Consider the following 12,253-nt stretch of genomic DNA (forward strand, 5'->3'; position numbering starts at 1 on the left):
GTGCAGTTCCTGCACCGCTCCAGGTCCTGCTCAGAGCCCCTTATTGCCTCCCCTGGGAAGCTTGGCCTGGCTGGCCCTTCCTGGCAGGTAACTGGGAGTTGAGACCAGATAAGGAGGTCCACATATCTGCCTTTCCGGCCTCTGCAAGCAACACATTCCCTCTGGCTAGCAAGCTTTCCAGGTGGGGACCTGTCTTGGCTCTAGCTTTGGCGAGGGATCAGGATATTTGAATCTGAGCCCCAGCTCCACTGCAGCTTGGCTGTTTAGCCACATCTTTGTGGAAAACAGGACGATCAAGGTCCACCCTGGCTTCCTGCACAGTTAAGATGGGAATTGGAGTTGAGAGAGGGGCTGCTGGTCCCTCCAGGTTTTCCTGGGCTGGCTCCCTCCCCGGATTTCAACACCACCTCCTCAGCACAAGGTCCCAGCCAGCCCCCACACAGTCCACTCCTCAGTGGGCATTTGCCCTGCTCGTCCTCTGACTGACTTGGCTCCCTGACTGGGGTAGCTGAGATGGATTGCAGCTGAGATATATGTTTGTTTATCCTCCACCAGTGTGCGACTGGGCAGCGCTGACCATATTTGCAGAGCAACATGTTTGAGGACGGGTCTGGTCTCAGGGGTCTACTGGAACCTGTCCCTTCCCCTGAGGCCCTCTCCCTGTGCCCTGAGGTGGGTGTCACACCCACTCTGCTCTGACCCCAGCACCTAAAAGATGGAGAGTTGGCCTCTCCCTGCTCCCAGAACACCAGGCCAGACTGTGGTGGATTCTTTTAAGAGGAAGAAAGTCTTCAGATCCCTGCATTTCTCTGGTGGGCATGTCTGAGCCTGGACCCAGCCTCACCCCGGGGTTAGTGACTGACACTAGCCTGGCCCTGCAGGAGACAAGCCATCCTGCTCGTTCAGAGAGACCTCCATCCCGCCGGTGTTTCCCACAGACTTCCCGAGCCTGTGATTAAACGGATGGAAATGCCAGCAAGACGTGACTTGTGCGTGGCGGGGAAAGGCTGCCTCCCTGAAGGTATGCGCAGCACCCTCCTCTCACCCGCCGAGGCAAGGCCTTGCCCAGCTCCATGCCAGGGCCATGTGGAACTTTCCACACCTCACGCCCGGGAAGCTGCCCCCCAGAAGCCCTGCTCTGCTGCCAGGAATGTGTCTGCAGGACCTACCTTGGTGCCTGCCCTGCCTCCACCCAAACATGGCCTGGACCCCAGCACATCACAGAGGGCCCCTGGAGGCCTCTGTCCCCACATGGGTCTTTGGCGTGGCCCATGAGGCTCTCTTTAACTACCTGAACACGGGCCCTGAGAGCCAGAGTGGTGGTGGGCTCCTGGGCACTGCCCCAAGCCTGTGCCCTGCCCCCTCACCCTGGAACTTGAAATCATGTGTCCATGCACACCCCCTGCCCTGCTCGTCAGCCATTAGTCCTTTCTGCACATGCTCATGGAGCCCCGCCTGCACCAGTTGAAGACTGGGGGTCAGTTGGTGAGTCTCCCAGGTCCCTGAGTGACTGCACTGAGAAACTGGATCGTGACAGGTATGATGCAGGGCACAGCAAGGGTGAGGCAGGCACAAAAGTGCCATCCGTGATGACCTACAGTAAGAACGTGACATGTGGGCTAATGATGGATGGGGACGCAGGGCAGGATGAGCTGGCAAAAAGGTCGTTAGGGCCGAGGACAGAGGCCCTGAGCCCAAGACACAGCCACCTACCTCCTTGGGTGTCTCCAAGGAGTGCCACTTTCACTCACAACTTTCCCCATTAGAAAGCCCCTGTGTCCCGAGCCAGCCTCCTCCCAGGTTAGGTGGTTCATGTCTTCAACTTGCATTTCCTGGGCCCTCCCAGGGGCAGGGAGCAGTGACAGCCACAACCCCTGTCCTCTAGGTGGATGGCAGTGAACAAGGCAGCAAGCCAGTATATGGGTGCAGGAGCCCAGGGGCTCAAGGAGGTAAGGAAAATGCTGCCAGCAAGGGGTAGGAGACAGCGTCCAGGCAGGGCAGAGCTCTGGGAAAGGCAAAGACTGAAGTGGAGACCAAGTTGCAGGAAGCAATCCACACTTGGCTCCGGGTAGGGCTGGCAGGGTAAAGGGCTGTGGCCAGGGGAAGAGTCAGGGGCAATGAGGTGGGAGATGGACACAGCAAGAGAGGTGGTCGAGAGGCAGAGCCCTCTGGAGTAGAGGACAGAGGCACCGCCCAGGATTCCAAGGGCCTCTCTGGCTTCAGAGTTGAGAACAGCTGGAAGAAGGAGCAAGGGCAGTGGTTCCAGTCCAGTCTGAGTGGTGGGTGGGCAGTGCTGGGTCCTGTGCAAATACAGAGGCTCATGCACAGTTTGTTGAGGGGCTGGCAGAGTGGCTTAAGCAGTAAGAGTGCCTGCCTAGCAAGAGTGAGGTCCTGAATTTAAACCCCAGGGCTGCCAAAAAAGAATTCCCAGGGGGGATGCTGGGGGTCAAGAACATCTGGGTTTTGGCCTGAGCAGGTGGAGGAGGGGACCTCTTGCTAGCTGAAATGAGGTGATGTTTCCCAAGTGGAAGGTGCGGAGCTGTGTGGCCGAGTGCCAAATAGGGAACAGAAATCAGACGTGGCCAACATCCTGGATTATGGCGTGTGCCCAGCAAATGGTGTGACTTCAACCTGGACCAGGCTCTGGACTGCATTGCCCTCAGTCCAACACTGTCCTCCTCTCTAAATCTTGCCTCTCAGCAGGGTTCCCAGCTGCCCCTGTGTGGTCGACTCCCTGTGTCCCACCTCTCACCATGTCCTCTTAAGGACCCCTTGTCCCAGGTTTCCATGACATCCTCTCCTGGCCCCCAGACTTCTCCTTCACTTCTCCTCCTCCCAGAGTTCAGCTCACTCCTGCTTCCTCCTCTCCTCCACTTATACCCAGGACTGTCATCCCCAAGCCTCCTGCCCACCTGCCCACATTTAAGAGCAGGCTTGAGTGTTCAAGTGGCTGCTCCAGTTATTCTGGTCCCAGGAGATGCCCACCTCCCATTGTGACCTCTGCGACCTTCTCGGTCACCACAATGGGCTCCAAACACAACCTCAGCCTTTCGCCCAGTCTCTCCTACCCTTCCACTGAAGGTGCCTGTAAGCCTGTCCCACAGCTGGCCACCTCCCACCACCTCCATACACACCACTATTTGAGTCCCCCCAGGCAATTGCTTCTCTGGGCCCCACACAACCTAACAAGGCTTTGGGAACTTACACTACTTCTCCCACTACTACCTATTTGCCACCCTCTCACCTGTGTGAGGGCCAATGGATGTCACAAACACAACACAGCATAATGGAATTCTCAGTGCCGACCCCCTGCAGGGGATTTATCATCTCAGGCCAAAATCCTCAGGTCACCTGTATACTCCCTTTTCCTTCACAGGAAAATCCTGCCCAGGATCGCCAGCTCTCCACCTCCCCACCCCACCTGGACTAGGTGCCAGTATCCCTCACCTGGCCCATTCCAGTGGCCGCCCCGGTTCCCAGCCTCCACCCTGCCCTCCTGTGGTCTGTTCCTAGCACTGCGCTGGATCTTTATGGAGCCTAGATCAGCTGGTTCCTCTGCTCCCTACCCAGACCCTTGTACACAGTAGGCACCTAGTAACTACTTCCTGCTGTGCTGATTGGCTTTTTCCCACCTGGGACCCATCCTGGACGCTGTTTTCTCAGGAGCCCAGGGAGACTGCTCCTGGCACACAGCACATCCCAAGCACAAAGGCATCTGGTGCTCACACCGCACCGTTTACTGGCATGGGCTGTGCTGGAGGGATGGTGGAGCAGCTAGGCTGACCACTCGCCACAACAGCTCTGCAGCAGAGACACTCAGTACCACTCCACATAAGGCACAGAAGACCCAGGGGTGCCAAATGTCACCTTTGTCTGTCTCTTGGGACTCTGAAGCTCTGAACAACAGCAGCTCGGGGAGGGGTAAGACTAGCATGGGGGGAGGGTTGTTGTGCTAGGAACTGGAAATCAGGGAAGAAGCAGAAAGTCCCTTGAGTCAGGGGACAAGACCAGCTACTATGCTCAACTTGTTTCATATAAAAGGCCCCAGTAATGGCCCTTGGCTCCTTCCTGCACTGTGATCGGGGCTGTCACCCACACCACATAAGAAGAACAAGCCCCCTCCCAGTGGCACCCTTGACACAGGCACTAAACGAGCCAAGTCCAGCAGAAGGACTTGGGATGTAGCATACCTTGGCTAAAACCAGTCCTCTCAGTGAGGAGGGAGGGTGGGAAACAGCAAGAGAGCAGAGGAGACGGCAGGAGGAAGAGCAAACGTCCAGCTCTTGGGTTCCAGCTCCTTTTCACCTCCACTGACAGATGCCCAAGGCTGTCAGAGCTGGTGGCAAGTGGCCACCATTGAGACCACCAGCTCAGCACTGCTGGCTGAGTAGCATAAGTGTTAGTGTCATCTAGTTTACAGAGACGGAAACTGAGGCTCAGCAAGAGGCATTACTTCCCAAGACACAGCTAGCAGGTGCCAGAGACAGACAGAGCCCGCACTTGGAACCCTGAACCACACAGGAGTGCATTCAGCAGAAAATCCAGCCAGGGCTCAGACCTTTCTTCCCAAGGCTAGGTTTGCCCAGGGGCTCCCCTGTGGCAAGAGATGGAGACAACAAAGGTGGATGGGATAAAGTCATCCATGCCCACCAGTCCTATTTGTTCATTTGGGGTTAGCAACACACTTTGAGTTGCATTCTGCTTCCTCCTGTGCAATACTTTTATCCAGAGGGACAAGATCACAAATACTCTCTCTGACACAGAAATGGGGAAACTGAGATTAGGACAACCCAACTCAGCCCAGCTCCTCCCATGGGGAAGAGGCTGTGGAGCCCTGGCAGGGTATGGGCTCTGCTGCTACCTGCCCTTGGCAGTTAGCCCAATGCTTAAGATGTTCAGTGGATGCTTGCTGATGGGATGAATGAATGAATGAATGAGCAACCACAGCTGTCTGTGGTCGAAAGGGAAGCAGAGCAATGACCTGGGAGGCCCTGGCTGATCCAGTAGGTCCTGGGGGGCTCCAGAAGGGCAGGCCTCTACCTCCCTCCTGTCCCCAGTCCTGCTGCAGCAGGACTCAACCCTGTCTCAGTCCTCCCCACTGGATGATACACGCTCCATTAGAGGAAAATGGTAGCACCTGAGTCCCCACTGTCCTCAGGCTTCTCAGCTGGCCAGGCAAGGGGCTCCCAGCTCCACTTTGGCTTCCAAGCATGACAGCCAGATGCCCTGGAGGCCAGGAGGCCTTGCTGTCTGTGGATCAAGTACACAGGTTATGAGGCTGCCCCTCGGGTGAGCCCAGGCTTTTGGTAACATGTTGGTGGATAAAAGGACCAATGAGCAAGCAAGTGACAGCAAAGAAGGGAGGGATATCCTTTCCCACTGGGTTTCAGGTACAAAGGTGAGGCAGGACATGCAGAGGTCTGGCATTTCCAGAACCAAGTGCATGGAGCCAGTGCTTGGATCAGGCTGTGTAGACGGGTCACTCACCCTCAGCACCATGCTGGGTCACACACACTGCCACTCCTCTCTTAGTTCTGCTGGTGACACACACCACAGACACAAGCACACACATACCCACCTCAACGTACACATACACTTATTTCAGTTGCTAAACACATGTGCATACACACACCCATATTGCACAAGCACCTCTGCACAATACACCCACACCACCCTGTGCACACACGTGCACACAGCTACAACACACATGCACCCACACCTCCACGACAAACATGCTTACACACATCCTCACCTGCGTGTGCACACACATCCATGCTCAGATACGCACTCACACAAACACACTTGTGTGCACACTCTGGCATGTGCACACACAAAAACACACGTCTGTTACACACGTGTACATGCTCTGGCCACACTACCTGGAGCCACAGCTCTCCAAAGACCTCTAGTCCCTACACCTTTGGGATTCTGCACTCATGGCTCCTGTCCTGGGTCTGAAGAACTCATGGAAACCCAGACCCTGTCCAACTGCCCACTGTTCCTTACCCAGTGCTGGGTCCCTTGCATGATACAGGTACCAACGGCCCCCACTCTTCTGCTTCCCTCAAAGTGGCCCTTTGTGAAGCAGCTATGTCCAACTCTCCACCTGTTCAATTAGCAGCCTGGTGCCTGCCTGACCCAGGGGACATGACAAGTCTGGAAATGAGCCCAGGTCCCTGGGGTTCAAGACAAGCCCAGGATGCAGCCCCTCTGCCTGGCTAGCTGCCCCTATCTGAGAGAGGCCACAGGAGGCCCTGGGGCCAGCCTGCTGTACATCCTTGATCCGGCACTCACACCCAAACCTAGCGGAGCCCACCAGAAAAAACCTGCTGAAACTCCCCAGCTGCTGTCAAATGAACAAATTCCCAGGTGAGGATGCTCTTAGCAGGGAGGGGCAGCTTCACACCCAAGCCTGGGAGCAAAGATGACCTCCAGATACACTGAGCTCCTAGCAGTTGGGGTGGGCAGAGCAGAGCAGCCCAGGGACCCTGAGCCTGGGCAGAGCCACTGGCCTCAAAGCTGAGGAGCACCAGAAACTCCCATTTCACAGGGCAGGGGCAGTGGCTGACCCAACTGGGATCAGATTCAAGCCCAGCCTTCTGGTCTCTGCCCAACCAGTGGCTGCTGGTCCTCAGAGCTACTCCAGAATGGACAGGTGTCTCCAGAATCCCCTGAACGCCTCCCTTCCTGCCTCTGGTCACCCCAATTGGCAGCAGACACCCAAGCAAGACGAACGGGAAGAGAATGTCCCTCTGAATTGCCCGTCACCACGGCAAATCACTTCCAAAGCCCCCCGAGAAGGATGGAGCCAGGTCTCTGAGGAGACCCTGCACAGGGCGCATCACACCTACCGTGGCGAGGTGCCGCATGGGGTCACCGACGTACAACATGGTAGGAGCTCGAGGGTCTGCACACGCCGGGGAGCCGGTGTGCTGTGGGACGAGGCATGGGTCTGAGTGGCTGGGGAGGAAAGGAGCAGAGTAGTGGCTGCCTGGCGAGGTGGACGGAGAGGGTGAGGTTCCGTGGCTAGGAAGGCAGGAGCCAAGGATGCTCCAGTACATGTGGACTATTTGTTGGCATTTTCGCTTTTCCTATCTCCCTCAGTTCTGTCAACTGACTGCATCTAACAACAAAAACCGCGGCCCACCCCTTTATTCCTCATGACTATTCATCAACATTGGGGCAGGTCTCAGCTTGCCCAGTGATGTGTTGGACCGCACCAAGAAGGCTGCGCGGGGGGAGCGGGAGGGAGCTCAGGGTCATTGGCCGGCTCTGTGATTACCCTTCACCCTGCTCCTCTGAGCCACCACCCAGGGCCATAGCAAGCAGCCTCCCCCACTGAGAATCAGGGGTAGGCCCTGGCCCTTGAGACCTATGTGGCGAGGGCTGGGCCACCCCAAGGAGAGAGATGGTGCCGTCAGCCTCAGAGACCCAGGTGACCCAGGCACAGTGAATCTCCCTCCTGCCCAGGGAACTGGGGGCCCACAGGGAGCACCCCAAGGACTGAACGGAGAAGAGGCACATGGGGAGACTTGTATCTCTGGACCCTTTGGGAGCTGGGGGACAAGAACCAGCACCCTTGTGTGGAGTGGTGGGTACAGTCAGAGAACCCAGAGCCCTGCCTGACAAACGCTCGTGCCCTTTCCATTCTCCAGGAGCACCAAGGAGCAGCCAAGGGACCACTGGGGCCCTGCAATCACAGCCACAGTGACCTCACACAGCCTGGGGGCTCCACAGTCAGCAGCTCCCTTTCTTGAGGGAGGGGTGGATTTCTTCTCTATTTTAACCATCTTTGGCACAAAGTCACCCTTGGCAGAGGTACCTGACCCCCTCCCTGCAAATAGGCTGTGTGTTCATGGCACAAATAAGTCCTGTACAAATGGACACTGGGACTTTGCGTTTCTAAACCCCCAGAGCAAAGCAGCTTGAGTCCCATGCAAGAACTTGACAATCTGCAAGGAGCCAAGAGAAGAGTGGGGGAAACCATTTTCTTCTCAAATTCTAAACCACCTTCAGCATCCCCAGAGAGTTGGCAGCAGCCAGGCTCAGGCAGAGGGAAGTTGTGCCTGCAGTCACCCCAGGAGCCCAGAGGACTCACCCAGCCTCACTAGTGCACCAGGGTGAACAGTACCCAGGGTCTGAGGCTGGAGACCCCTGCACAGAGGGGGCAGAGAGAGGTTCAGCCTGCATGCTGGGCCCCAGGCCTGCTTGGACCCCATCACTTCATGTGGCCTGGGCCGTGAGCTCCTGGCTGGCAGGTCTGCATTGCTTATAAGGAGAGGACTGAGAAAAATAAAGGTTCATTTACTAGTCAAATTTTGGGGGAAGGAGGTCTCTGGGCAAACATCCTATATAGAGAGCCTGTGGTGAGGCCCAGTAGGAAGTTTTGGTAAAAGCTAGCAGCCTTCTTCTGAGGGGAATGGGAGACAGGCCACCCCAGGGAGGGACTGACCTTCCGTGAGGCTTCTGTGGCAGAGAACCCTGGCATGAGAGTGCTTTCAGCTTCCAGAATCCTAGACCTCAGACTGAGGAAGCAGGAGGGGTGCTGGTTCAAATCCCCTCCCCAAAGGGCGTTGTGTGACATTGGGCAAATTCCCCAACCTCTCCACCTCAAAGCTCAGTGTCCTCACCTGTCGAAGGGGACATGTCAGGCCCTGTGTAGGCAGAGGGACCATCTTCCTGCCATGTTGACACCCCAAAATGGAGAGCAAATGGAAGAATTTGGGATGGGAAGGATGCAAGAATGTCTTCAGCAAGAGTTCTGCCTGAACACAGGGCAGAGAAGGGCAGCGAAGGGCAGCCTGGCCTGAGATCCTGCCCACCCCCACATGGTCTGGCCAGGCTGGAGGTTCCAGTGACACTGAGCTGCACATTGCCAACTCTACAGCACTGAATTCCGCAGGCCTCTGCCCCAGAGCAGAACCTGCTTCCTCCCAACATGGCCTGGCTGCCTCCTCCAGGTGCCTACTTCAGGTGGCTCCCAGAAGGTCCTGAGGAGCCCTCGGCACCTGCTCTTCTGTGTCTGACTCACGAGGGGTTTCACCCAATTGATCACTTCCACAGCTGGGAGGGAAGTGATTAAATCTTCCACCGCCCACCCATCGTCATGCCCCCCGCAACATACATGCACACAGGTACACACGCATGCACTCACACATGCAGGGCCATTTGCCCGAAGGGACAGGTACCTGTGTGTGACATGTCAGTTTTGGATCAAGCACACTGTACCTCCCTGCGAGGCAGGTGGCTTTGTGTCTCTCCACCCTGCACCAGGGAAGAGGCCATGGAGGCTTAATGAAACTGACAGCTGGGGTGGCTAGAGTTCAGTTCTGTGTTTTCAAGACCCTTTGCCACTGAAGTCATGGAGGGACGAGCTGGTCATGGTTCACTGGGGGGGTGGGTAGGCTGTGGTGCCTCATCCCTATCCCCGAGTTCAAGCCCGCACTTGCTTTGCTGCAGTCCCTCCCTGGAAGGAAGGGACATCTTTCCCTGCCCATCTGCCCCTTCCTGGGGTTGGCTCCAGGAGTGTGCACACAGGACCACGCTCATCCTTCTCCTGGGCCTGGGGAAATACACCCCCTCCCCAAAGCAGGAAGGTCTCTGGGGTGCCCCTAGGGATCTCAGGGTGTTTACCTCCTGTTAACCCCTGTAGCCCTGGGTCAGATCACTGCTGCACTTTGTGCCCTGGTCTGTTACAGCCCCAGCCCCACCCTATGGCCCACCTGCCCACAACAGCTGTCACCAGAGAAAGGTGCCAAAAGAGGCGGGAAGGGAAGGGGCACCAATAGGGGAGGGGACAGGCGGAGTCTCAAGGCCAGAAGGAGGTTCTGGGAAGGGGGAAGTGAGGGAGGGCAGAGACCCCTGTGGCCATGGCGCTGGGCACCTGCTCTTCCTGCCCTTTCTGTTGCACCTGGCATACTTTCCTGCATCTTATGAGCTGGAGGGAGCTCAGGCTCTCAGTTCTGGGGACTCAGAGACCCACAGGGAGGACGGGTTCCCCCAAAGCCCAGGCCGAGGGGTGAAAATTAAGATTCCTGCCTCTGAAGGTTGCACCCCCGTGGACCTCTTGGCACACAGCTGGTACTCACAAGGAGGGTTTTGTCCTTCTACACTCCTCCCAGAGAGTGTCCTGGGGGCTCCAGACCAGGGAGATCCCTGCCTCTGACAGCGTCCTTATGTCTTCTCCCTTGCAGGGCACCCATGGAGACCCAGGAGAGCAAGGACTGGGCCAGTCTTGGTCACCTCCCATCCCCAGCCGTTAGCCTGAGCTCCTCAGCCTACCCTCCTCAGCAGTAGGAGGCTTCCCTGAACCCTCCTCTTACAGGACAGTGTTCTATTTTATTTCATTTATTCATTTCTTTCAGACAGGGTCTCACTATGTAGCCCAGGCTGGACTGGAAGTCTCTATCCTCCCGCCTCACTCAGCCTCTGAAGTGCTGGGATCACAGGTGTGCACCACCACCATGTCTGCTACAGGAGCATATTTTAGCAAGGTCTGCAGGGACAACCAGAACTGATGGCTACCATATGCAGGAGCCAAGGGGCCTCTGAAGAAACAGCTCTGTAAACACAGGGCTTCCTCCCTTTCATCACCATCACATCTGATATATGTCACACACTCCCTGCGAGTCAGACATCACCTGTTGTCCTCACAACCCTGGAGGACTTAGAAACTTTTAGTTTCCCATTTTTATAGCTGGAGACACTGAGGCACAGAAGGGTTAAAGGATCCCAAGAGCTGCCCAGATTGGGAGGCTGGGGAGGGTTCTGAACCCAAGAAATATGTTCACAGAGTGCCCCATTCCTATTCACACCCACCCCAGCCTCCTGGACTCTGCCAACCTGCCTTGTGCTGAGGCCACATAGGGTTCACAGTCTCCCCTAAGAAGTCTGGGCTCCACCAAGGCCCACAGGGGAGAGAGGTGCAGCTGCTCCCATTTACCCCATTCTCTTTAACCGCCTAATTCAGCTTCCTCAGCTGGGCTACTGTGGCAGGAGATGGCCAGACGCTGACAAGCCAGCCCTCCCCAGTCCTCTCTGAAGTCCTCTCTGCTCTGGCCTCTACCTCCCCATCACCCCAACTTCACAAGGATGTGCAGGTTCAGAGATGTGTGGGACTTGAATCCACCCACTCTACAGACTCTGCCAGCCCTACAGCAATGGTGAAGGGTGTCATGAGGCCCCCAGGGTTGGCTTCTGCCTGCAGATGGCAGAGACCCTGCTTAGAACCTTTCATCCAGTGGGAAGCAATGTGTCCACTCCAGGTCCCACAGGTGTGGAACGTACCACCACGGAAGACAGATGTCCCAACTGCCTAAGAACCATGCCCCTAAGTCACTCCCCCTTCACTGGACGATTTCCCAGCACAAGGGACCACCAGACGCCCATCAGGGAAGGATGACCACAACGAGCCTCTGTGGGGCAGCTGGGGCACTCACAAGTGGAGCTCCCGAGCACTGAGGAAGTAGTGCTGCCAGGAACCCTGGGCACTTCAAATGCCAGAACTGTCCATTGGCCCGAGGCCAGGCCTGGGTGGTGCCTCTCATCCAGAGTGGTCAGCTAGGGATGGGATTAAAACCTTGAGCCTAAGGCAATGCTAAGATTCCAGGGTGGGGAAAGCACTCAGGAGCTCCTTTACCCCCACTCTGCACCAAACAGGCCCGGGTGTCCCAGGCCTCAGACCTTAGCAGTGCTGCTTCTCCTCCACTCCTTGCTGGACTTTAAAACCATGCCCTGTCATGTGGCTCTGAAATGTCCCAATACTTCTGAAGCTGGTTGCTCAATACTTCAGTTTGGCGCTTGGGCTTTGCTCTGTGCTGATGTTCTGCTCGAGAGTGACATCACATCATATCTGATCTGTATGCATTAGTGCCCTCCTCCCTGTGCAAGTGCGAGTGACCCCCCTCAGAGCCTTCTTAGATGAGTCACTGGCCTCAACCATCGGACACCAAAGCTACTAGACAAATAAGCTCACCAGTTCAGCTAAGGCTGAGAGCTCAGGCCTTAGCAGGCTACCCCCTGCTCAGCTTCTCCTCAGACGGGAGCACGTTCTGGACAGGCACTTCCACAGGGCAGGACTCAGAGCATGCCCTCAGCCTGGAGGGGACTCTCCTGTCCCTGAAGCACTCCTGCAAAGAGGCACCTCTCTAGCCTGCTTTCCGTGGCTAGCTGCATCCCAACTAAGAGCTGTATTACTCCAGCTGCCTCACCTTATCTCCCAGGTGAGACGTGAGATGTGTGCTCATGACATCCT

General features: G+C 56.5%; 1 protein-coding gene across 2 annotated transcripts in view; it reads right to left on the reverse strand.

Annotated features, from left to right (window-relative positions):
* Nucleotides 1-12,253, reverse strand: part of Tp73 (tumor protein p73) — a 77,191-nt gene that overhangs the window by 33,851 nt on the left and 31,087 nt on the right. The gene's annotated exons all lie outside the window — the stretch shown is intronic.

This window comes from Castor canadensis, chromosome 7 (assembly GCF_047511655.1).
Source record: "Castor canadensis chromosome 7, mCasCan1.hap1v2, whole genome shotgun sequence".
NCBI classification, from domain to species: domain Eukaryota; kingdom Metazoa; phylum Chordata; class Mammalia; order Rodentia; family Castoridae; genus Castor; species Castor canadensis.